The 26557-nt window shown below is 41.8% G+C and overlaps 1 long non-coding RNA gene across 1 annotated transcript in view; it reads right to left on the bottom strand.

The window, feature by feature from the left end:
* Positions 1–26557, bottom strand: part of LOC146544838 (uncharacterized) — a 75459-nt gene that overhangs the window by 32010 nt on the left and 16892 nt on the right. Inside the window, exon 2 of the long non-coding RNA XR_014881747.1 lies at positions 6521–6621. This is a non-coding gene — a long non-coding RNA (uncharacterized LOC146544838). The remainder of the gene's footprint in view (positions 1–6520; positions 6622–26557) is intronic.

Below are 26557 nucleotides of genomic sequence, written 5' to 3'. Positions count from 1 at the left end.
GCAGGCCAGCCTATGCTTTGCTGCATGTGGTGCCCAGCAAGACACTGCTCTGTTGTTTGCCCACCTGACAAAGCAACTGAGGAATTCACACAGGTTTTTGGATAATTAACCAAATTTCAACCCTTTTTAAAGTTTGCATGTTACTGGTCCCTGCTAATAGAAAGACAGAAAGGAAAGCAATACCAAAACAATTTTTCCATCTACTATCTATCTCAGCATCTGCTGATAAAACCACAATAGGCAAACCAACATGCATACCAGAAAATCAGCAGATAAATTAGCTTGTTGCACCAGCCAATTACTATTAAAATAGACACAATTAACAGTGTGCTGGTACGGCTTATTCTAAGCCCCCGGGGTGAAACACACTGTCCTGGCAGAGGTGCAAATCTTGATGTTGAAATAGCCAAGCTTGAAACATCAGTGAGAAGACATGGGCTTTTGTGCTCTCCAATCAGGGCAGAAAGGATGCATTACACTTATGCGATCCGTCTCTAACCAGCTGAAACATGGACAAAAGCAACGAGATTTCTGAAGATATGTGGTATATTTGGAAGACCCCCCCCTCACTTCCCACTAAAGATCCAACATATATCTACAGGACATTTGAAATGCTCATTTAAAGGCTGTTCCCTATCCTACAAATCCCTTGTATAAGCATCCCTCAGTCTCCAACACAATACTGCAGTGAATCCCATAAGCCTTTCTGTTTAACCTTAACTGCAGAATGGTGGTAGAATCATTAGAAGTGAAACCACTAAAATGTGAGGAACACGCCAGATTCCTTACCCACTTTTTTTAGTGCCTCATTCAGGTTGCAATGATTTCAGTCTTAGTTCCTCTGACCTCAGAGAGATACCGATGAGACCTTGCTGTAATTCAGCCAAAGCAACAAATTTGGGAGCCTCTCCAAGGGAGGAAGCAACCAGGGAAGAGTTTCCTTGTCAGGGAAAGGATGCTAGCCTTCCTTCAGACTATTTTAGATGCTTTTGCCACACTGAACATAGTTAGGTTAGCTGGCTAGGCAGCCAGGCACATTTGATATTTAGTTATTTATTTTTAAGAATTCCGCTTTTTTTTTTTTTATTTTATTCTAGTTAAATATGGCATGGAATAAAATCCCTTTAGTTGATTTATTTCTGCTGCCTCTGCCTCAAATGAAATTTAAATCTCATGAACCTGAAAAAAAAAAAAAAAAAAAAAAAAAAATTGCAAGCAGCTGCAGCACAGCTACAGTTTTCTCAGAGGGAAAGAGCTTAAAAAGAGGTTCCTAAATCCATAAATGTTGTGGCATGAGGCCAGCACTCACTGCAGAGCTTCTCCAGAGCTCAAACACCTCAGACCACATTTCAAAGAGCCACCTTCCGATACTGCTAGTTCTACTGTGAGGTATGATTACCAGAACTATAAGGAAGGCAAATTTGGCTAGTCTTCCCAACTCTCCAGCAGAGAGTTTCGTGCTCTGTGTTAAGAAGCACTTGATTTCATCCAAACCAGTTCACACATTTTCTTAATAATTATATGTGTCCAAACCTTTCGGTTCTCAGAATATTCACCTCTGAGCCTGAGCATGTAAACACAAGACCAGCCATCAGTTTATCCATCAATATATTACCTACAATCCTGTCTATGCATTTGTGAAATGCCCATCATCCTGATGCACTGGTGCCAGTCTGAGCTCTCACCCTCTGTTAGTGCTGCTGCTGACAAGGAAGACGGAGCTGTACTGTGTTTCTTTCTGCAAACCTGAAGGCATGGCTTCTCCTGTCTGTCCCTGATAGCTCCTCAGGTGGAAGCTGGTGGCTCCATTTTAAGAGGAGCAGCAAGTGCAATTCTGTGTTCAGGTCAGTGCTCCCTTCTGCAGCAAAACAGGTTATGAACTCCACGCCTGGACAAGAATCTCCCTGCTCACAGATTGGCAGATGCTGCAGGTGGGGAGCTCACTGTCAAGGTCTTTGGGAGACTGTGAAGTGTGAGAGAAACAACATCTATAAACAAAACCTGCAATGGTCTTTCTCCTACACAAATCCTAAGCAGGAGCATTACTTCCTCACAAAAAAGTCTATTCTCGTGTTCAGACAGCACCTAGAAGAGAGATAAAACAGCAGTTCCTGGAGTACCCAGCGCTGTTTTAATGGCTGAATGCGGAATTATAAAAGAGGCTTTGCTTCCAGGTGCAGACAGATGTCTGATGGCTGCCTCTTACCAAACCAACAGGCATTTTTGGTAAGGCTTTTCGTAGCAGATGGCAAAACCTGAGTCCTGCTGACTGCAGCAGGATCTGAGAGCACTCAGCACACAGCAGGATCAGGCCCAGAGCATGGAGCTGAGCGCTGTGCTTCCTGGCATTGTTAAGGAATGGTATCAGTGTGAAAAGGATGCGAAAGAGATGTTCAGGCACTAAGCATCGGATTCAGAAAAAAAAAAAAAAAAGACCAACAAACCTTTACGGAACACTGCGATGTTTTCTTTTGTATACTGTATCAATGACGGTGAAGTATGCTTGCTGAAAAACCAGCCCTTGGTAATTGTCAGGGAACTTCATTCTGAGTGCAGGCTCTACTGGAAATTAATTGCTTCACTGCAATCTGAACCACATCATAAATGTCATGTAGAAGTTGCGGGGAGTGAGGAGGCAATGACAGCTCTATCCGCACTGTTTCATTTAAAGGTGGGTAAAACACACTGCGACAGAAGTGCTCTTCATCAATAATTTAGTCCGCAGTGTAAAGCCAAGCCTTGCCAAAGATGCCAGGGGAGCAGCTACCTCCCTGGTTTTAATGACACCAGCAGGGAGGGGTTGAGGGGCCAGCTCAAATCAACATTCATTGCACATCTGGGCATGTCGGCAGATGAAGATATCTAGGACTGAGCTGACAGGACAAAGGGTTGAAAAAAGAAGCGTAACCTAGAAAACCTTTACTTTGAATTCTTTGTATAAATTCAAGGGGGATGACAGTTCCTAAGGTCATCTTACATAATAAAACTACAGCTATCTACATAGAGAATTTTAACTCTTTCCAACACGTAATCAAAGAAACCACAAGTTAAGTTTATATTATTCACTTTATGAATGTAAAATGCAGAATCTTTAATTCTCTGAGAAGAACTATTTTAATGAGCAGGATGTTAACATTTATATGCCTGACTTCATCGTAATAACCCTAATTATAGTACCATAGAAGCCCCACTGTAGTGGAGGGTCACTGGAGTTCCTATTATAACCCTGATCTCGGGGGAGTTGCGTATCCTCGCCATTGCGCATTGCATCGGCTGAAACTTGCCACGCAGGTCAGCACTGTTTTCCTCCTCCTTACAATTCCTGGTTTGTAGCAGCTCAGTTTTGTCCTTACACCGCTTCTGCTTGCCAAAAATAGGTGCTTTCATTGCTTTTATGGCAGTCTCCGCACAAAAGCCCATCTACTCTCTCTGAAGAGACAGCGCTCAGGTGCAATGGGACCAACACATCATCGTACTGAGGGCCGTGTTCTCACCCCGAGGGGCCACAAAACCTTGGAGTCACCACCCAGCTGAGGCTGCCCCAGTCTGCAGCATGGCTGCGGTTCTGGCAGAGCTGCTGTGCAGCAAGCTCATTTTCTAGGTTAAACGTCAGAAGCTCCTTTATGGACGGGTGGGTGATGACTCATGCAATCCGTGCATGGTGGGACGCAGTGCCAAAGCAGCATGAAGACAAATGGGGGCAGATGGCCCCAGTCAGTGCAATGTATTACTTACAGGTTATAGGACATCAAAGTGTTCAGCCATCATTTAAATCCGTAACGCTAATTCCTTTTGTCCAGATAAGAGTAGCATCAAAAACCAACTGCTTTCACCTCCAACGTGGCCGGAGAATTTTTTCTGTCAAATATTGCCTCTGCCATAGCAATAATCCCCACCTCTGGCAAGTTCAGAATAAATTATTTAGCCTTACAGTACCTAGAGCTACGACTGAGTGCTATTGAAAGGATATAATTGGTTTTGCCTTGTCCAGTAAAGCTACATAATTCATTTGCTCCTTATTTTCTGTTCACAGACATTTTTTGATGAAGTATTAGGTGCTTTCCCTGATCTTCAAAAGCCCTGAGCGGTGTGGATCCCACCAGAGCTGTGCTCACAGCAGAAGCCTCATCCACACTGGCTGCACTGGAAGCTTGTTGCAGCAGGAGCCACCTGGGAAGGTGACAAGCAGAGGAGCTGGGAGAATGCAGTCGGAGGTGTCTCACTTAATTGCACCTGACATTTCTCTTTCATTTCCCAGTGTGTCATGCAGTTCTTAATAATAATGTTAAAATGCTAACACCACCAACCAGAAGGGCCCTCCAAAAGATCTGATGAAGGACTGTAACATTCACATTCTGGGAAAACTAAATGGTTCACAGAGGCAGAATGCTGCCAGCCCAAGTGACGATTTTCAAGAGAGGCCTTGTACAAGAGTAGGTCATAAAAGTTACGTTTGTTGACTGTGAGTAGAAATAACAACTGAACATTTCCTATCTCCACCTCTTGCAAAGGAAGACACTTGTGTTTATTCTACTTTGCAGCGGCCTTCTCTGGAGGTCTGTCTTTCCATTAGGGAAGACACATAAGACATAGCATCCCAAGACAAAAGTCTACAAGACCATTGCTATATTTGGCACCCCACACTGCGTCACAGACACTGGCTCACTGCAGGCTGCCAAAGCAAACTCCTTACTGTCACAGCAAGCACTGTACCAGGTGTCACGGAGGGGAACTCCTATGTGCTTGTTACCTGTTCCTGGACTGCAGGTGAATAGGTGATGCTGCACCGTCACAGTGTTTCTTCTCAGCATTACTGTTTACCCCAGTGGCTTAAAGGCAAAGGTGATAATTTTCTGAAAATCAACTTAGGAGTTTGGCCAGCTCTCTCAAAGCTTCCAAATTTCACTGTCCATTGTAAATGCGAGATTTAATAGGAAGGACATCTAAGAGCCTATTCCAGCATTGTTTCTTTGCTTGGTACCTCACTTTTGGGAAGAAGCCTGAATTTTAAAGTGATAGAAAACTGAAGCTGCGCTTCTTTCCCTACTGAATTGCAGAAAAGCAGAAGCCCTAATTATAATAAACTCAGATAATAATAGAAGCCTGCACTACTAATGTACAGGCAGAGAGATTAAAATCAGGGTACGCATGTGTGCTAGAAAAGGATAAGCGTAAAGCCATATGTGACAGACTGGTCTTCCAAAGTGCCAGGCTAAGCAGAGTGATTTCACACGCGGAACAGAACAACATCCTTTAAAGAAAGCAGAATAGCCATCCACACCCACAAACACCAGCTCTCAGTGTGTCTTCAAGGCCCAGTTCTCTTCCACCAACCCCTACCACAACCACTTAGCCCTCACCCAAAGCAAGGCTGGATGCAAGGACGGAAGGGCAGCGAGCTGCCCAGGCAGGCATGTGCAGCTCCTCTGTAGGCAAAGCAGTAGAAGTTCAGGACCTCTTAACTGCAGCAGTCAAGTGCATTAACTTGTTTAATTTTGAAGGGCTATTGCCAGGCTCCCAGCTGGTGCATCCTGGCGCAGCTCCACGGATTTCAACAGAGCTACTACAACTGACACCAGCTGGGGATCTGGCCCAGTTTCTCAATTTGTCACAAAGATGGCAATTCTTTGGGCACTCCTCTGTCCTATGCAGATTGTCACAAAACATCACAGGTTTCAAAAGTTACAGCGGTGACAATTCACAGTGGGCATGCTTCTGCGTCTTCACTTTCCTTCTTACGCTCACGATGGGATTCCTCCAGAGGTATCCTCAACATGTACCCTGAGTGCTGAGCCCCATAATGAGACACCCGCTCTCGGGGGCAACAAAATAATGAGGCTAAGGTAGAAATTCTGACTTTAGAAGGATATATTTTGTGTGTGCGTGAAGCACTGGAGAGATTAACCGCAAAAGCTAACAAGAATTCTAGAGGATAAGACATCAGAAAGGGCTGGAGAGTTGGGAATACCAACACAAGCCCCTCAGCGTTGCTTCTTTCTCCTCAGACTGTGGAATGGGCCCAGGGAGCACTCAGCTCCTGGGGGTCCTGCGAGCACTGAGCAGGCCTCATCTTTTCATGAGTAGACTTTTAAAGGGTCAAAGAACAGTCAGCACCTAACAAAGGAGACCATCCAGGTAAAAGTGAGAAAGTGCGACTTTGCTAAGTGGGCAAATAATTATTTCATCCAGCATGAAAATCAGCAACTATATGTATGTATCTGTGAAGAAATCATTCTGAGATAGGTGAAATATTTAACAGTGGTACTAAGAAAAAATAATCAAAGTACGAATCTCCCACCCAAACAACTGCCTGTCATGCAGCCCAATAGGCTTAATCTGCCACGAAGCCAAATACTTCCCAGAGGAGGTGATCATTAGTTTGAACATTAATTTCCCTTCCCCTCTTCTTGTGTATCCATTAACTGGAATAACAAGAAATGTTCATGGCCATAAGGTGTGTTTGATGGTGAGGAGTGAAAGAGAATGTGCAATTAAAAGATGTAAATGATAAACCGTATACCTTCTCAGCTGGCTGGACCAATATGTGGGGCTTCTGGGACATGTGCATTTCTCCTCCCATGTTGGGGTCGCTGAACTGCAGAGACACGAGGATGGAGAAAGCTGGAAGGGAAGAGAGAATGAATTAATACTCCGTATTTTTCTTGTTCACTTAGATTTGCAAAACATGTTTCTTGAATGAGTTTGAAGCCTAACATATAAAAAGCTGACTATTTATATATTTGATTCTTTAAAAGCAATTAGGAATACAAAGCAGATGGTACAGCATTGTAGATTTCCCTTTTCATATTGCTTAAACACTAGAGATCAATAAGTCTAATATAAACAGATGATTTCCATAGCAGGGTTTATAATTAGCTGGCACTGAATGTGTCCAAACTCTAAAATAATTAGCAGAAGCATGTGGCACACCATTAAAACCTTGTGGCTTGTCTGCATTTACATTTATAATTATTAAAGTTAATTATGATGCTTGTGGTGTGGTTCCAAGCTCCTTTACAACTTAGATTAAATATTTTTTCAGTCCTGCTTTTTCTTTCAGCCCACCAAATGCCAACACTTTCAACAAACTTCATTTCATCAACAAATTTAAGAAATGGGGTTTATTTTTACAGGAGGGACCTGAGCATTTTTCCCAACTAACAGGTTCACTCTCCAAAGGGACATGACACAGGAATCGAGGAAGAAATAATTTTGAAGGAAGAAAAAACAACCAACATTCCCAATTAGAGGTAATGATTTTGAAGCTTAAGAAAACCATCCAACCTGATGTGTTGCTGTAAATGAAACTCAAAGATAAACAATTTTAGTTAAGCGAAACATCTGAATGACATTCAAGACCTTACACCAAAGCAAATCTTACTCTCAGATGCTCTAATCTTGTACCATATCTGGAAAATTACACTGCAAAAGGCAGCAGGATTGGGTATAAACATCACGATGGGCAAGGACTTTTGAAGGTCTGGTTCGAGTTGACATGTTAATTCCCACAACCTGAGCTACAGAAAGCCACAGTCAATTTATCTGGTTATTTTCCTAAACATTCATCATTAAGACACTGTGACACATCCAGAACCCCAAAGAGGTTGCACTGTTTGCATAATGCCTTTTTCAATTACATGCTTCCCAGAACTCTTCTATAACATCTAGCTAAACTCAGCACTGCCCTCCAAATGCTGCAGGGCCAAGGGTGGATGTCCATAGGACACAGCCCTTCTGGAAGATGATGTTCCTGGAGGACCAACCCCACGACTCAGGAACACTGTTTTCCCCCAGACACATGAAGCACTCTCCTGGTAGGCAAGTAAAAATAAATTTAATCCACCCATCTGCCTACCGATGTGCGAATCATCTCCTACAGTAAGATTTTGGGAGCACAGCTGCTGAATGAACACAGCTCAGAAGAGAACAGTGACACTTCTACTGCATATCGATTCTCCCGTGTGAAAATCTCCATCACAGCCTTCATTCTCCCAATGCACTGAAGGCCTGATGTGGTCCAGTCACCCAGCTGAGTGATAGCATGTCAGTTTTTCCTGTTGTAAAGTGGTACAAAACATCTCTTCTTGGCATGGTTCAACTGTAAAGTTACCTGTGAGAACTTTAATTTTTCCAGGCAATTTTCCCCTGTAAATTGTGAAGCAAAAAGCAGAGCTTCTCTACTTTCTCTCCATGTTTAACTGCCATGGAGGAAGTCACAGATAAGTGGCTTGTATAACAGAAAATACCACAAGCACCGAATTCCAGCAAATGGGAACCATTCTGACACCCCATTTCCAGGGAGAGTAAAAACCTGACCTTCTGTGTGCAGGTTGGTTAATTTTGGCCAGCTGCTAGAGTTTACATGACATAGCAGGATACTTAAAAACAGGGTGAGACCCTACACCTTCATAGTATTTAAGGTTTTTTTTTTTTGGTTTGTTTTCCTCACAATAAACTTAAATGAAGGTCGCTGAAAATTTAGAATAGTTTTACAGAAACAGAGCTTTCTGTCACTTAAGTGCTAGTACTCCCGTTTCTGAAATTACAAGGAATACCTGATTTCTAGTATAGAGATGCATTTCTTTTTTTTTTTTTTTTTTTTTTTCCTTAAGTGTTTCTGCTCTTTATATAACATGTCCATCATGAACTTCTTGGCCCTCATTCTTGTTTCCTCTGGCTCAGGCCAGACCTGGAGATGTCTGGAATGTGACAAGGCAGTATTAGCCTGCCAACTATATTCTGTTAGCAAATTTATTTTCTTCTCCTAGACTGATGATAAAAATGTCATGGTGTGATGCTTTAGCAGGCCCAAGAGCTGCCCACCTACAGCTGCAGGGCTTGAAGAGAGCTCGGAGCCAAGAACGCCATAAGGAGAGCAGACAGCAGCTCCACCAACTTTGCTCCTTCTGCATTGCTTATTCTCCTGCTAAATGATGCAATGTGACCCCCTCAGGGATTCCAAGTCTGATCATGTTTTTCTCGCTATTTTTTCTTTCCTACTTCCTCCTTCTCCTTGACTAAAGCAGCCCAAACTGCTGAATTTTTCATGAAAGAGATAATATCATTGTACATAAGATAATGGCATTCAAATACATCCATCTGCTTGTTAGCTCTGACTACATCGATTGTGTTTCTTCTGAAAGAATATTTACCAAAAAGGGAAAAAAAAAAAAAAAAGAAAAAAAAAAAAGGTTTCTCTTTTGTGGTATAAAATATGCACATTTTCATAACTGGAATACAGAATCCCTTTGACATACTTTAGATAAGAGAATAAAATGAACTGAGAAATTAAGAAAAGCACCCTTGAGGTCTTGCCAGGACAAAAGTATTTCCTCCTCCAATATTTCATTAAAAATCTAGACAGGTTTTACAATAAAACACTGTTGATTTTTTTTTTCCCCTTCTTTCTTCCAGTAAGCAGTATCTCGTTGCAGAGCTGAAATACTGCATGCCAATGATTGGGCTTTTTACTAGCCTGAAAGTTTTCAAATGTGGCCTAGAGGATTACTCCTAGGGCTTTAGTTCATCTTACTTCCCCGTAAAAACTGGCCGGGCTCCAATAATTCAGTTTATCATTTTACTCCTTTTTGGCTATTCTGATAACCTAGAGAAAGACCACAAAATGTGTGATATCCAGTCACTGAAAATCTGATGAAAAATTACTCTCAGAAGTAGTGCTAGTGAAGAGAGTTACTGAATTTCAGGTGTTTCAGACAAAAAGGATAGCAAGAGAAAAATGTGCCTATCAATTTTACACACACTGAACTGCTCCTACTCCATTTCCTATAGCTTGTGTACTACAGTCCCAGGTTCTGAAGTTCCATTTTCAGCAAACAGTTTCTTCTAATTGGCCTTTTTACAGTTATGACAGACACGTCCTAAAATCTGAGCAGTGCTTTGTGCTCCTCCTCCGATCTGTTTAGCAGAGCAGAGCAGAGCTTCATCTTCCATTGGTGATGGAAAGAATGATGCCTGAACTGCTCCTCAGGTACAATTTGGTTCCTTTCAAAACTGAATTTACCACAGCCACGTATAAAGATAACATGATTTAATCGCAGATGTTCAACAAGGGCAAAATTATTCACAAGTTCTCAGTTGTGAATTATTTTTCGGCTCCATTGACCAACATGTCTCACTTCATACTGTAGTACTCTATATTAATAGCTGATGCTGAGTTTCCCAGATGATGGCATCTGTGTAGCAACCAGGGAGCAATTCTTTCTGGACAAATGCATCTCCTTTTCTCTGACTTCTGATCTGCTTGCTGCCTGCTGTAAGTTTACTATGCAGCACGTACTGTGGGAGCTCTATGTCCTAAATACAGAGGACATGTCCAGTCCAGTAAAATAATGCTTTTATAACGATTGCTTCAATGCTGTTTGTGAAATCTCTTTGCAAAATCTTGTTATTTGCCATTCTTATCCTACAACTTGATATGCATAATAGCTTGAAGGTGCTGTTGATGGAATTTTTCCAGCTCTTTGATGTGCCAGCAATGACTTGTCCATGTTTCACAGCCACAGACTAATGTGGAAATTACTACAGCAAAATAAACACTACCTCTGGTATTCTGTGGGATACCACGCAGGTGTCAATTTATGATGCAATCTCACATGCAAAACGTGTATTTTTAATTCAGTTTGTGATTTCTTAGATCTCTGATAGCCTCTTAAAAAAATAAATGAAATCTATTACCCATACTGGTACGTCGATTCTGACTCTGAGCCTTGCATATGCTTTTCCAGCTCTGGACTACTGCATAACCTTTCTTTTCTTCTAACTGACGATAAATCTGCAGACTTTAGCTGCCACAGCAAATTTGTTGGTTGTGAACTAGAGGTCTTCTATAGTGTGTGCAACGAAAGCACAACCACCTGCGCAAAGAAGATCACATATAACCTTCTCCTTCAGTGCTGTGGAGGCCTTCAATCTGCTCAGGTTAAAGAGCTTGCCAGATGTTCAAAATTTAATAAATATTCCTGGCATCATGTCTCTAGTGGCATCATCAATCATTACTACAAAGAACAGTCCAAAGAACAGTCTGTGCCAAAATATACCTTTGCTTGACTCCTTTTGCTATTACAAATGGATCCAACAGAGTGCCAGCCACAGCCTCTATCCAGCACACCATTGTGCAGATGACGGATAATTTCACAAACTTTTCTGGACATCCAGGAGTTTGGAAATAGTGCCAACAGTTTTCACAGAGCTAGTAGTCTAATAGCATCAAAAGCATTGGTAAGGTCAATGAAGACTTGTTACATGGGAGTGATTTTTCCTCTGTGTGCATATATAAATGCACGTAGAAAATACGTTTATATATTACTTAAAAAAAAAAAAAAAAACAAACCTGAAGAACTATGGAGAAATCAGCTAATGTTGCACCCTAATGCCCTCTCAGATAATATGCATCACCTTAGTATACCTGGGGGACTGTGACCATATTCAGTTAGCATTCCTTTTCCTGAAATTGAATGGCTACAAAAACATCTTTATTTGTATACCAGACTGCTGAAAGAAATCTTTGAAATTCATAGCCTAAGGGCACATAATTCAGGCATGTGAAGGTGACAATAGGCATCTATTCCTAGTCTAATTGCATATCCCAAATTCTGTCAAATTCTTTTGAAAATTCCAGTTGTAGATAATTATTTCTCTCTGCTCCTCCCTAAACAGGATTACAAGCAAATGTAAAGGGGCTGAACCAAACTCCATAGAAGTTAGAAGACAACATGAGTGAGGCTTTACTGAGTGAGGTACACTTCATTTTTTCAGAGAACATAGAGGACTTGGTTTCCCAGAGTACATGGAGTGACTATTAAAGTGGCCTTGCAGTATTTGATGTCTTAATTCCCTACACTTTTTCCTCCTCGATTTGATAATCTCTTTCCTGTTGAGACCATTATTGGTCTATTTCAGCTTCTTAAGAAATCTTGCCTCTACTTTTGATGCAAAAATGTAACTGAAAGACAACCAACAACAGGAATTATGCTTAAGAAATACAATGAGAGAAAGGAAATTGCCTTATTAATGACTTCATTGAAAAGAAAATAAAAATACCAGCTTAGTGGAAGTAGAGGTGAAAAAAGCACTTCAGCCAGTTCAGAAACTGTTGCCTATTGCCTATTGTCTGTTGCCTATTGTCAGCTTCAGTCAATAACTGTTTAAATAGGAGCAAAATAAGCTGATGATAGTTCTGTCCAAACGGATTATGGCATTTCCCTTCTTGTTCATGCCACAGAATTTTGCGGCAATGTGTTTGTGTGCCCGTTCATTTGTTACAAAGTTGAATTCATATGTAGGCGTTGCTGATTGCAGGGATCTGAGATAAAAACTTATTGCAAATTGCAATTCATCTAAGATAAAAACTTTCCAAAAGCTCTGCTTTCCCAATTGGAAACAGGGTGCTTTGCACAATGCAGCAGGGTATTGCTGCCAGGATTTGGAGTTCTTTGGAGCCAGCCAGCTTGCCAACATCTTCTTGGAGTATGGGAGAGTTTGCAGATCAAGGGCTCAGTAGTGCTTGGAAGATCTTGGCATGGAAGCTGGGCCCTGGAGACAGCAGGAGCTGATGAACCCCTATAAGTGCAGGGGCAGCATGTGCAACACGCAGCCTGAAAGGTTTGTCCTTCTCATGGCTGTAGTAAGCCTGAAAAGGGGCCCCTTTGGCTGCCATGTATCCCATGAGATACAACTGCCTGGCAACTCCTCACACTCTCACGAAGTTGCCACTCACGCAGACCAGGAGCTTACTCCTCTTCCCTTGTGCTTGCTATTGGAGCCATGGACTACAGGGACAGAAGGACCCAATGGCTGCCTGGAGTCACCTCTTCTGCCACCTGTGTCAGTCATTTTGCACAAAAATCAAACTGCATAGACTGGGGCTTAGCTAGAGCATCACTTCCAGCACTGATTCTAGGATGTGAAGGGGTGGCAAGCACTTCACATCTCTTGGTAATCTACTCCACTATTACTTATTCTCAAAAGATCTCCAAGGATCACCCTGGTCCACATAATGCTACTCATTCCAAGAAAGCAATTTTTAGCCAGCTCGAGTTGATGTATCTTGCCTTATTTCCCAACAGAATCTCACATGGCTACCATACAAGACAGACTCTGGGTTTCTGTGTAATAATCTGATCTCTGTAAGTCCCCAAGTCTGAATGTCACACTGCCTCAAAAAAACAGAGATGATATTTCTATCTGATAACCTCTGTAATGAAACTGTATAATCCACTTTCCTTTCTTTTCTTGTGTTTTCTTAAACATCATTATTGTTGTGCATTGAACTTGCTATATGCTTACATCAGAAGTAGGAGCAAGATATCTTAGGAAGCTAAAAGTGTTCCCTTTTTTAGTGTTCAGTAAAAATTAGAAGTACATTAAGGAAATGTAAATGAGAGCATCAGATACTGCAGCATACAACGTGCAGGGGGCTGAATTAGCACTGTGAGTGGGACAGACTCATTGCTTAAGACACAAACTCGTCAGAACACAGCTCTGAAGAACGTACTGCATGAAGCAATCTCACCATTATATGGGAATGGATCAGAGCCAGGACTACACAACTTGCCTGTCCAACATTAGAAACTTATATCTACTTTACGTAAGTGACCTAAAAAAAGGGGGTGTTATAAGGCAGGTGACTGAAAACAGGGTGGCTGAGGGCACTGGGATTGTTCAGTAGAAGAGGAGACTCGAGGAGACCTTATTGCTCTCTACAACTCCCTGCAAGGAGCTTGTTGTGAGCTGGAGGTCAGCCTCTTCTCCCAGCGATAGGATGAGAGGTTTGGCCTCCAGTCGCAGCAGGGGAAGTTCAGGTTGGATACTGGGAGAAATTTGTTCTCAGAAAGAGCGGTGAGGCATTGGCACAGGCTGCCCAGGGAGGTGTTCAGGGTCACTGTCCCTGAAGGTGCTCAAGAAATGCAGAGATGTGGCACTTGGGGACATGGTTTGTTAAGCATGGTGGGGATGGGTTGATGGTTGGACTAGATTCCGTGATTCTATACAACCTCTTCAAAAACCAAGCATAAATTCCTGATAATGGTTCTACTGTTGCCTTCATTTTACTCTTCACAATCAGCTCTCAAATACGGAAGCATTTACACACAGTTACCCCACAGAACAACCTACAGCAGCAAATCCCAAAGTGCTGCACTTTCCATGTGCCTATCGGAGAGGAAAGAAGGGAGAGAGAGGGAGAGAGGACAGGAGGGACACGGGTGAATGTTCCTTGGAAAGGTAAGTTCATAAGAACCTAGCACTGCTTTAAGGAAAGCTGGCACTCTGCCTCATAGGAGGACTCTGGTGAACTAGCCTGTATAAAATTATGGAGGTTATTATGTTTGTAGGCTCCCTGCTGTGCATTCTTCCACAGAAGTGCTCACACCCGCTGTGCGTGGCCAAATAACATGAATTAAAAATGCTGCACGGCGACAAAGTTCGGTTTCAGTTGAAAATACCTCAACACTGGCTGGCTATTAACACCTCAGCATCTCCAGCGGACAGAACCCAGCTTCTTGCCAGGCTGCTGCTAACACCGTATGGCCAGAAAAACATGGCTAACTCCGAGGGACACCTGAAACCTGGCCAGAACCACCAGCCTCCCAAGGCTACGAGGAAACAACCCAGGCCTGCTGTAGGGAGGAACAAACCAGGGCTGCAATTCCTCTACAATAGTCCCCGAAGTGCAGCACAAACCCCCACTTACCTCACATCTAAAGCACATCCACCAAGCCCACGTTTTCCACGACAGCCATGAGCTCCTGGTCCATTTTGCAGGAGCCACCATCCTTAAGGATAATAAAACTCCACTAGACAACGAGCACAGGAGGCACTGACGCCAGGTTAGGAAAGAACTGTTTTATGGGTAGCTGTATATTAGTTCTAGGACAGGTCTACCAGCAGCTAGTGCCCTAAATTATGTCCGGGAGACACATGAAGTGAGACAAGTGGAACGGACAATAAATGCCAACTGCTGCAGGCAGGTTTATGGGGCCAACAGTGGTTTAATGTTTGGGCACGTGGCTCAGACATGCTAATTTTCTCCTCGTTCCTCTGCCCAAGATGACCAATTAGCTGCAACTACGGCTCAAATGTAAAATATCAGGTATCAAGTCCTTATGGAGCCCTGCTCGTGATCAGTTCTGCAGGTAAATACGTTCACAAAAATGCCAAGTAACACTGAATAACGTGTAAATACAAGGAAATTGCAATCTGCTCACAGACGTTCTGTCAAGTAAATTAATTGCTCAGTTCTACTTTATTAGGAGACCTTTATGGTCATGGGCAAGTCTGCCTCGATAAAATCCTTTGATCACTCTTAATACTAGAAGTCCTCTTTTGTGAGGCTAACTTAATACTGTTGTATTCATGCAGCCTAATCTGAGTAGGTGCTAAGTGTTTTGCCAGTAGAACTGCTGCAGAGCATGGAGGAGAGATCATTCTATTTATTCAATTTTATTCCACTCAATAGGGTAGATTTCTTTGTTTACATGATAAATTTCTTAGCTGTCATTTTTTCCTCTCTCAGTTTTATGTATTATGCTGTGTTCTGTCATTTTGTTTTTCTATTTCTCTTTATCAAAAATTGAAGTCGTCTCAAAAAAAGCTGATCTTAAATCTTTTCTGCTTCAAAATTAGCTGTTGCCTACGCTATCACACATGCAGGTCAGAGTTTAAAGGCTGATCCTACACCCAGAGAATTCAATACCAAAAGTCCAGCTGAGACCAAACAGGAGAAAAAAAAATAAAAAAATGCAGATCCAGGACTGCAATGTCTGCAGTGCGACTTTTCAAATTCACCCACTGACAAAAACTGTAAATGAACTGGTATGCACACCAAATAAAAGTAAGCCTTGGTCCTGCCCCAGGAAACCCCCCAATGCCAGCGGCCACCAGAGGGTGGTCAGCCTCCAAGGGAGTCCTGGTGGAGCCCGTGAACAGCCCACGTAAGCAGCGCCATGATTTTGCCAGGTGACCCATCTTATTGGTCTCAACCCATCACTTCGACATGAATTGGAAAAATGCATTAGGAAAGAAAAAAAAAAAGCAACAAAAGGAGCAAAACAGGGAAGGAAACCGAATGTTTCCTTCATCCAGAATGCTAACAAAAGCTTGTAATCAGGAAAAATTGGAGGGTCAGCCCTGCAGCTTCGCTCTAATTGTGCTCCTCTTCAGATAAGAATCTCTTATGGGTGTAAATTGCCTCGCACTGCCTGCATGTTTAATGTCCAACGGAGTTCGAGGAAGGGCTCACAGTGTTACTGGAAGAAAAGAACATGCAGAAGTTAATTTCTATCCACAGCATGAACTTACCGTGCGCCTTCCATGAATTAGGAAAGAAGCAGAAACTGGAGAAGTAATTACAAATCAGTGTGAATATTCAAAGCAGAATCAGGATAACTCAAGGCCTCCAAACAAGCAGGTTACATCTTTGTTTAAATAAATCCAAATCTCTTCTTTGTAATGCTCAGAAATACAATCAAATGAACCACAGCTGCCGTACCCGGGTGGTGAAGAGGGGCAGCCTTTATCTAAACCTTCATACGAGCAATGTGGGCACTTTAAGTACATCCTTCTCAGGAGTCACAGTGACATTCCTTGCTTTTTTAAAATTTTATCTTACCGGATTTGCTATTTTCCCTTCCTTATACCAGCCCTAATCAATGCAGCAGGTCAGGTTGAAAGAATGGACAGCCCTAGAGCCACATACATTTAAACCACTTTGATGCAAATATTGATCCAAAGAGCATAGCCATGTGGAGGTGATGCTTTTTTTAATGGACAAGCTTCCCCCCTCCTTCTCTCCCAGGTTTGCACTTCGTGAGATAAAGCAGAACTGTCTGCCCAAGAGCAGGAATGAATACATGAATTAACAGATTCAAAGATAGACCAGCCTCAACGATAAATTCTGTTAAATCCAGAAAGCAAGATGCCATCTGCATGAAATGAGAGCGCGTTTTGTGGCCTTGCTTTCTTAAGCATTTCCATTTTTTCATTCACACTTTCTGGTGAAGGCACTTTGGCAGACGACGTGCACAGTGGTGGGAGAGGAGAAATACCAGCAGGAATGGTGCTGCTGACACAAGAACCATCATGGCCCTGCACTTAATTCCCATGTACACAAGGTTATCAAAGCTCTTTATTAGAAAGCCACTGTCCACAGCTTATATTTAGAAACAGAGAGCGAGTCCAAGCAGCAATCCAAAGATGAGATCAAGGGAAGGAAGGAATTCTAAGGACCGCTTTGAAATTCAACACTAAAAAGATCTGACATTCTTCTATCTGTAGGCATTTTTAGGCTGGGCTGAAAATATAAGAAAACCTGTTTGTACAGAGAAAGCTTGCCTGGCCCCGTGCCAAGACAGGAAGTCTATCAAAGCTGGGTAGTGTTTGAAAGCAACAGAACACTAGAACCAAAAAAAAAAAAAAAAAAAAAAAGGAAAGGGGGAGGGAGGGGGGCTGGGGGGAAAGGAACTAGAATGAAAAGAGTTCCTTCTACGTTGACTTTTTTTGTTGCTGTTGTTCAGATGGTTGCATGTCCCTCGCGTGTGCTGTTTGCTGTACCACTCCCTGCTTTCTCTGCCCAAGCCAACAGCCCTCAGCTTGCAACTCGAGCATCCCCAGCCACAGCCAAACAGTGGGCAGCCATCGAGGCTGGGCCAGATGAGCTCCAGAGGTCCTTCCAACCCCTGCGATTCCGTGATTCTGTGGTAGCCAGTCACCACGGTGTGAGTCAGGTTGGATACTGGATGTCCATGTGGGCTGGTCAGAACCATCAGTGCCTGGAGATAGCTCAGATGGGTCAGGGGAGGATTTGGACACATTCATATGGGCACCAGCTCATGGCAGCACAAGGAGTGTTGTATTCCTTTGACCTTGGAAGACCAAAAGTGTTTCACAGATATCATTTGTTTTTTAAATTCCTTATTTTTTTTTCCACTTTTTTTTTTTTTAATTTCTGGCTGTAATATATTCAGATACAAATGGTGCTGTCATCCTGAGCTACAAGTTAGAAAGTTATTACTTTTAATATGCCACTACCTTAGGCCTCTACTGTTATGTAAAAGAAAAATAACCTTGTGTGACAGTTTAACATTGATCGATGTGCCTGCCAAATGCAAAGAGATAAATAAGCAGGTGATGAATAAACAGCACTTCAAGTAAAGACATTACGCCGCATGCATAAAACGACGCCAGGCACCTAGGAGCCGTGGGTGGCCGAAGGTTAGCCATTTCATGCCCACTCAGTAAAGCAGACTTAATCGCTTCCAATATTTTCTGTTAAAAAGCACGCTTAATGAGCCAATTTCACAAGCCCAGAGAAACTGATTATTATCTCCGAGTTCCAACTGAGTTGGTTGTTTTCCAAGAGCCGGATTTTTTTTTTTTTTTTTTTTTTTTTTTCCTTGACGGGATGAAAACCTCCTCGGGAAGGGGAGGCGCGGGCGGCGGACCCGCCGCTAGATGGCAGCGTTGCTCCGCGCTCTCCCCGCTTCCTGCCCCGGCCCGGGGCTGCGGCCGCTGCCGGACCACGGCTGTTCGGAGCCTCCGCCGCCTCTGCTTCTGGAGGAGTCAGCCGGAGGCTGAGGGTCGGCCCGTGCAGCTTTGCAGCGCTGCAGCCGCGTCCCTCGCTGAACGGCAGCGCTGGAAAGGCACGGAAAGCTGCGAAAGAACCCCCTCCGGACCGGCTACGAGATCCCGGCACGCGATTAACTCATCCATCAAAAAAACAAAAAACAAAAAACAACAACAAAAAAAAGTCAAATGGAACGTTGTTGGGTTCTAAATCAGAAGCCAGGCTTATTATTTTTTATGAATATTCATAGGAAACTTGCACCATTTCCAAAGTAGGCCTTCAATTGCTAATCAGCTAACTAAATAACTGGTGCAACTACTGCTACTCGGGAGAATCTGGTTTGTAAATGAAACAGGCTCAAGTGGATAGAATCGTTTTTAAAAGTAGAAGATGTTTTTGGAAACCGCAGAATCACAGAATCAGCAAGGTTGGAAAAGACCTACAAGATCATCCAGTCCAACCATCCACCTATCACCAATAGCTCTCACTAAACCATGTCCCTCAACACAAAATCCAAACGTTCCTTGAACACCTCCAGGGTTGGTGACTCTACCACCTTCCTGGGCAGTCCATTCCAGTGCCTGACCACTCTTTCAGAAAAGTAGTATTTCCTAACATAATCAGAGGGTAGAAATCCACCACTTAGCTCAGGGGTGCAGCTGTAACCTGTCTTGATTGGGATTGCCTTTCCTCTGCCCTTGTTTGAGATCTCTCTACTGTAAGGTTGGCAGCTGTCCCCAGGAAAGGGAGCATGCTGATGTCCCACGTGCCACCCTGCAGACTCAGCTGCATGGGCAGAGGCATGGACTGTGGGCTGGGAGTAGATGGGACAGCCCTGGCTATGCACACAGCCCTCTGCATGGTGATGTAGATGTGTGTGCTGGGCAGTTCTTTTTGTCTCGTGGATAACCTGTTTTATAGAGAGAAGTGGGAAACTCCACAATTACATTGCACGCATGCCCACTTAATGTGCTTTGATCAGGAAGGCGATGAATATTTAGGAAATGGTAATGCAATCAGGTACGAGTCACCATGACTTCGTTGAAGTCCTGCAGATCTTTGCTATCAGGAGCTCAAGGCTGAGGCTGAGGATGTTAGGGCAGCTTCTTCCACTCCTGCGTAGCACAGAACTCAACAACTCAGCAGCTTGTCACGCACGAGGTTCATTGCATACAGATATCTGTGTGCTCTCTTCATTGTTTGATAAGGGGAAGAGGAATCAGAAGGAGTAGGAATGCTTGAAGACATTAATAAAAAAATTACATTGAGGCAAGACGTGGCTATGCACTTCCCCAGTGTAGAGAAGCACGTGCTCTGAGTACCACTGTCCCGAGGGAACACGGACTTGTCCTCACTTTGCTCCAGGTAGGCACTGGCTGGAAAGATGAGCACACCTGGGATGAACCAGTGGTACTGAGAACATCCCAGATGCACGTAAAGATTGTGGCCGACAGAGTTGAAGTAAATCGAGATACTTCTGACAGAACAACGCGTGGCAGATGGATTCATGTGGGCTTAAATCCTGGTCACCCAGGAAGTACTGAAATCAGCTAGTCCATTGCAGTGGAGTGCCTAAATACCTTTGCAGAGCTGGGCACTGGTAAGCAGGGCCATTCTGCCAAAGAAAACACAGGCAATATTTGTCTGGTCCATGATAGTCCTACTAATTCAAGAGGACTCCCTTGTGTTTTGCCAATTTAAATCAGATTGTGATTGGTTTCTGACCCAACCAAGAGACAAATTTGATGAAATAAGACTGGTAAAGCTCACTTCAGGACAAAGGTTGGTTTGATAATCATAATTACATTTCCACTATATCTATTTTCTTAAGTGTTAGTAGATTTATTAGACTTTTCCTGTATAACCTATTGCTGATTTGCAGCTTCCTTGGTAATTTCTAGTACGCAGTAGCAATTTCTTATATCTTCAGCAATGTCTTGAATGTACATTTTTTATATTAATGATCTCACCAGGAGAAAAAGTGTACGGTGAATGCATGATGGCCATATGGAAAAGACAATGAAGTTTAGTAATTAAAACTGAAAAGGGAAAGAACTATGCAGTAATTAGAACACTGATTAATCAGCTGATAATTTTATCTTGATTAATGCTGCTGATTTTCCTCTTCTTATTGACCTAGGAAAGGTAGGTTTAGACCAATTAAATATAAATTATTCCCTTTTTTCACATTCCAGGCAGATTCCAGTGTTCTAAGTCATACTATGTTTAAGATGTAGCGCTGAATTGCTCTTACTAATTTGGGCAGCTCAACAAAAGGTAAAATAAGGTTTACGTTCCAAACATGCTGATGCTTTTATCTAAGGCAGAATTGCACAGAACCAGTTGTTTCACTATTATCTAGGGAATATTAAAATTAGATTAAATTGCAGTGGAAAAAAAATAAAAGACTTTGCCTGTTTTAAAGCCATAAGTGTAGGAAAATGAAAAGGATTAATTCATGTTATTAGGCCCAAGATATGGATGCATAATGTAACCCTGAAACGTAAAGAAAAGGTTCCAAATTAAGGCTCAGATTTACCTTTACATGCAAAACATTATTATTCGGGGGGAGAAGTGTTGCAGGTACCAATCTCACTCCCTTGTCTGATCCTCATACCATAAACAACAGCACCTACTCTTGCTTTCCCATACACAGGGGATTAAAGCTACTTATCTTAAGTCCTGCAACAATGGAAGGAATTGTATGTACAGCCTCATTCCATTCCATTCATATGTGAATCAGGGTCTTTCAGGTGGAAGATGCCAACAGCTCCCAGCAGCTGAGCCCATCGTTTTTTCAACTGGAAGATGCAGACACCAATGTTGAAGATACTACATGTCTCAAAGAAAAGTATCATGCAAAACACAGGTATTTTAGTTCTGGAAATTCTGACAGAAACACTGCTAGACATGTGCTTTGACTTGCCAGAGGAGGAAAACATTGCAATCGTTTTTATAACATCAGTGGAAGTGTGGAAAGGTAAATCCACAGAAAGAACACCTTTGCTGGATTTTCTGGTGGCAGGGAACAGAATCACCTGTGTGACATCAGAAGTGCTGCTGTTAGCCAACATTGTAGAGAGGAAGGGAATTCTCAGACCCGGAGTGAAGCGCTTCAGCTGACAGAAGACTCCTTTTCCATTCGCCATCCAAAACATTCATTTCAGTTCTGCCCCTAATGTATAACAAGAGCTGCTGGAATTAGATATTGTGAATCACTTATCCAGTCAATTAACACTTGCTTTGCCTATCCCATTTTTTCATGAAGCAAACCTTTTCCACTATTAGTCTGATGTGAATCTAATTCTGCAAGTCAGTTTTCAAGTGTTTGACCACTCATAAAATTGTGGGGAGTTGTTTTCTCTCTTGGATGGAATTACTCAGCAGGACATAATGAATGAAAAAATAATAATGAACAAGCAGCAGAAAATGTTTTGTTTGAATATAAATAACTTGTTAGCATGCACATACAGGTGTGCATAAGAGAAATACATCTTCCTGGAGCAGAGGTAGCCAAACAAAGAGTATGACGGAAACCAAAACAGAGCTGGAGAGTTTTCACATTATTAGATCAAGTCTGTTCATTACTGTCTCCTTTTGTATCAACAGAAAAAGCATTTCTGTGCTTTTTCAAGGGCAAGAGAATGAAATAAATGATCCTCTGGTCTGGATCAAATCAAGTGAGTGAGAATGGATGGAGGCAGACTCCACTGCTGCACCGCACCTCCAAACCCAAAGTAGACCATGCAGAGAAGTGGTTACCATTGTAACTGATTGCCGTATGCTAGCAATAATCCAAACCCCTCCACTTTGCAGCTTTTGGGGTATGTTACGAAGGTTCATTAGACCAAAAGATTGCCTTATTTTGTCAGTCAGGCATACTAAAAGATAAGTAATTCATCAAGAGAAATTTTGTTCTGCAACTATCTGCGTTTTCCAAATGAGACACTTTCCACTTTCCTTTTCAGAGAACCAAATTATATAGTCACAAATCTAAGAAAAGAGGCATGGGTGGACATAGGCCTGGTATTAATTTCCACAGTTAAACAAAGACAAGAAAAATAAATACCCCATTAATTTCCTTTCTCGGGTATCACTGTATATCCTAGCTACGCTTTGAGTGTTTTGCTCTGGTTATAAGCTCTTTGGGTGAATGGAATGTGCAGTGCCAAACACAATTTTCTGTGGAAAGAGACAAAAGCTAATGTTTTCAAAGGAAGGTGCCTACATCTCGTAAAGTTGCATCCGAGGTTTTACGTGTGTGGTGTCACCTTCTGGGCATCTGAAGCTCAGCATTTTTAAATCAGGCCACTCCCTCTAAGTATGGATTTTTTCAGCTGAACTTCACAATTTGAAACAGAATAGAAGCATGTTTAAGAAGCTGGAAGCCTGTCTATCTGGGGGACACAGTGTTCGTTCAGCCACAGAATTTCCGAAACAAAAGGAAATCGAGAATGAGAAAAACAGCTATTATAAATCATTTTCAACTGCAGCCATACAACTTCTGTCCAATGGCATTTTTTTTTTTTCTGACAAAAATATTAGGTCAGAAGATGCAAAATATGAATTTGATTGAAAGTAAGGCAGAACAGATGAGAAGAAAACCCCTCACCACTCCTCCCTGTATGTGTGCATACAATCATACAATAGAGTGGAAGAAACAATAAGCTAAATCCCTCACATTTTCTCACTTGTTGGTAATCTTTCATATGTGACTGACAGCAGAATGTAATTACACGCAATTAAGTATAACTAGTACACTAATTATTAAGTACAACTATATGACAGTAATAACAGAAACTGCAAAAAAAATCTATGAGGAAAATGAAAAAAAGTAGAATGAATAGACAGACTGTATGTCATGTCTGAAAAAAATGCACAGCATATACACAGTGAACTGTTAGTTTGTATGACTATTTCAAAAAATATTTTCAGTAAGATGATGAAATACCATACAGTTTGAATATAGAATGAAATTTGTAAGAATGATTATCATCTTCATCTGTAAGAAGCATATTCAGGATAACAAATCAAAAGGAAACCGAAACAATCCTATTTCAAATAGCTTTAGATTCTTCAAAACCTAGTTATATATAAATAGGCAGAGGGTTAAAAAACTATATTGTACAAACATCAAGAAACAAGGGAGATATAAATAATCAGGATTTGTGTTGTTAATTTTACTAAGTTGTTGAAGACTTGCCTCAAAGTTTCAGACCTTTGTTTTGGAAAAATCAAGACAATTTATCCAAAGCTTATGCAGTGGTCTTGCTTTAGGTAATTTTATGATTGATTTACACCAGCAGCAAGCTCTAAGGTAAGAGAAACTACTCAAATGTTCCAGCACAATATCTTTCAATACTCATTTTGCTGTGTTGAGGGCAAGAACGTAAACTGAAGACAAAGGTTTATGAGTATTAGACTGAAGTTGATGAAAGGCTCCACTGACACACAAGTTAACATGGCATTCCTTTTAAAATTCACAAGGTCCGTAGCAAAACAAAGGGATGGCATTTGTTGGATAGGGTGGAAACTCATGAAGAAACTCATAGAAGAAATACCCCAAATGTTAACAAATAAAGATATTAAAGCTTTAGAATAAATGACAATAAATATTGTATCAGTAAGACTACACAAAAAGTTAAAAGAATCAGCTGATTTACCAAACCTGGAAGATACAGAGGGATAGAGCAGCAACCACTCAGAATTGTAATACAAAATCATCAAAACTCATCAAACCATATGGACGTGAAGTTGATAATACTCAAAAAAACTTCATTAACAGTAAAATGAAAGAGTGCAGGTTGCTCAAGATCGAGAAAACCATTATATGTTATAATGGTAATTAAGATGACAGTGTACCATATGTATAACCAAAATTAGGTTGAGAGGAAGGTCCTGCAACAAGTCAGGGTGGAACACTGCACCAAAGCCATGTGAAAGACAAGAACTGAGGCCCATAATGAGAGCTCTGTGTCTAGCCTTCCGGCTGAGGATTTCAGGAATTCCTCCAGATATGGCACAAAGAGGAGTGCAGGCTGCTTTGGGTTGTCTGAGGAAACATTTCAAGGCGATCAGAAGCTTGCGTGATCAGCAAAGAAAACGCTGAAGTCAATTTCATGAGGTGCTTGGTAAACTAAATGTGGCAAGAACAACAGCCTGAACCAACCAAACATAACAAATATTCTAAAATACAAAGGAGAAGTGCCTGGAAAAAAACGTACAGTACTAGTCATTCGTCACAAACTGTGTCATCCAGAGTCATTCAGGGTTGGTTATCGTACAGAAATTAAAACTCCCCGAATGCCAACTTTCACAGGGAGCCAAGTCACAAAGTTACTCAACTCCGCGTGTAAAAAATAATTTCATCAACTTGTGTAATTCCGTGCAAAACAACATGTAGTGTTAGCAGCTCAGATGATTGAAAAACAGATCTGAATGAAGAATTATCAGAACAGAGGAGTCGGGTCTAGGGAAATTAAAAGGTGATGATTTAATCAGAAGGAGATTCAACATTATAAACAAAATAATCTATGATCTCACAGAAGTTTAGCATCTGCTACAGGTTAACAGAGGAGTAGACTCACATATCCTAAACTTGCGCCAAGAATTCAATCTGATAAACAATAGATGGAGATGGTAAAGAAGCACACATGCCACTACAGTAGCTACCAAGTCTACTTTCTAATGTCTGAAAGACTATTAGAGCAGGTAACATCTCCAGAGAGGCTCCAAGACAATGGACAAACATAATTGCTAAAAATTTCTCCAACTCTGGCTGAGAATAAAAGAGAGGAGGTCCTGCAGACATTCCAGAACTATGAAACATCTCAGTAGAACACAGCGCTCCCAAATCACCATTAACAATGAACAGAAGTTGTCCATCTGTGTTCCACCCATAGCAAAAAAGTTACATTTGGAGAACCTCTGACTTCCAACCAGTATTCAGTTTCATAGAATAAGATATTGCTTGGTAACAAATAAAACATCATTTAGATAAATTAAAGCATATTCCCATCTTCCACTGAACAGCTCATGACTTCCCAGTCCCGTATCAACTCTTGGTCAGTTTTTGTCCTCAAAAATTGTGTTCCTAAATAATATTACAGAACACTTTTTTCTCCAGATGGAACAAAATATGCCTCACATTCCTCGTGTACGTTAAGCATTTCTTTTTGAACAGAGTTTTGACAGTTCACAGCTTTCAACAAATGGCACCACGTACCATTTTCTCCTACTATCCAAACAGCTAAGTACTTCTCTCCCAGCATCTTTGAAGGCTTTTCTACAGTCCCATCAGAACTGTTTTTTAAACTCTCAGCTCCCGGCTAAGAGAGTGCACTGTCAAATCTCCACAAAGCTCCAACTCTTTCCAGCAGTATTTTTTCCCCTCCCAGTCCCAGCAACTCACAGATTCAACACTCAGGCATACTTGGATGTCTTCTAAAAGCAGCCATGATTGCCCTTGGTCAAAATTATTCTGTACTTTTCTGCAGCCCCAACAGCACTTTTCACAGCCAGGATTATTCTCCACATTGTTGTCTGCAGTCAAAGTCACTCAAAAATTCCTATGGTCCCAGCAGCACTAAAAATACATAACAGCCTCCTTACAATAATGGCTGTGAATCACAGCATTCCTCAGCTGACATAAGTAGTTAAAATAGTTTAAAAAAAAAGTTAAAATAAAACTTTTTAAAAGTTCAAGTGAAAAATGAAAAAAGGTTGAAAAGGACTCCCCTACCGTCTAACAATATTAAAGTCTGCCTCAAATTTACAAACGTACTCAGCAACATCAAACACGCCGGCTTCAAACACACGCGGCAGCTTCAAACCTGGCAGCTTCAAATGCGGCAGCTTCAAACACACGCGGCAGCTTCAAACGCGGCAGCTTCAAACACTTTTGTGGCAGCCATCTTGCACACGCTCAAAAGAGCACAACCTTAGAAACCTTAGGCAGGCACCTTATCCACTAGGCTA

The sequence above is a fragment of the Meleagris gallopavo genome, chromosome 2 (assembly GCF_905368555.1).
Source record: "Meleagris gallopavo chromosome 2, MGAL_WU_HG_1.1, whole genome shotgun sequence".
In the NCBI taxonomy this organism is placed as follows: Eukaryota; Metazoa; Chordata; class Aves; order Galliformes; family Phasianidae; genus Meleagris; species Meleagris gallopavo.
The sequence above is the reverse complement of the archived record's forward strand: the minus strand, read 5'-3'. Positions and strand labels throughout refer to the sequence as shown.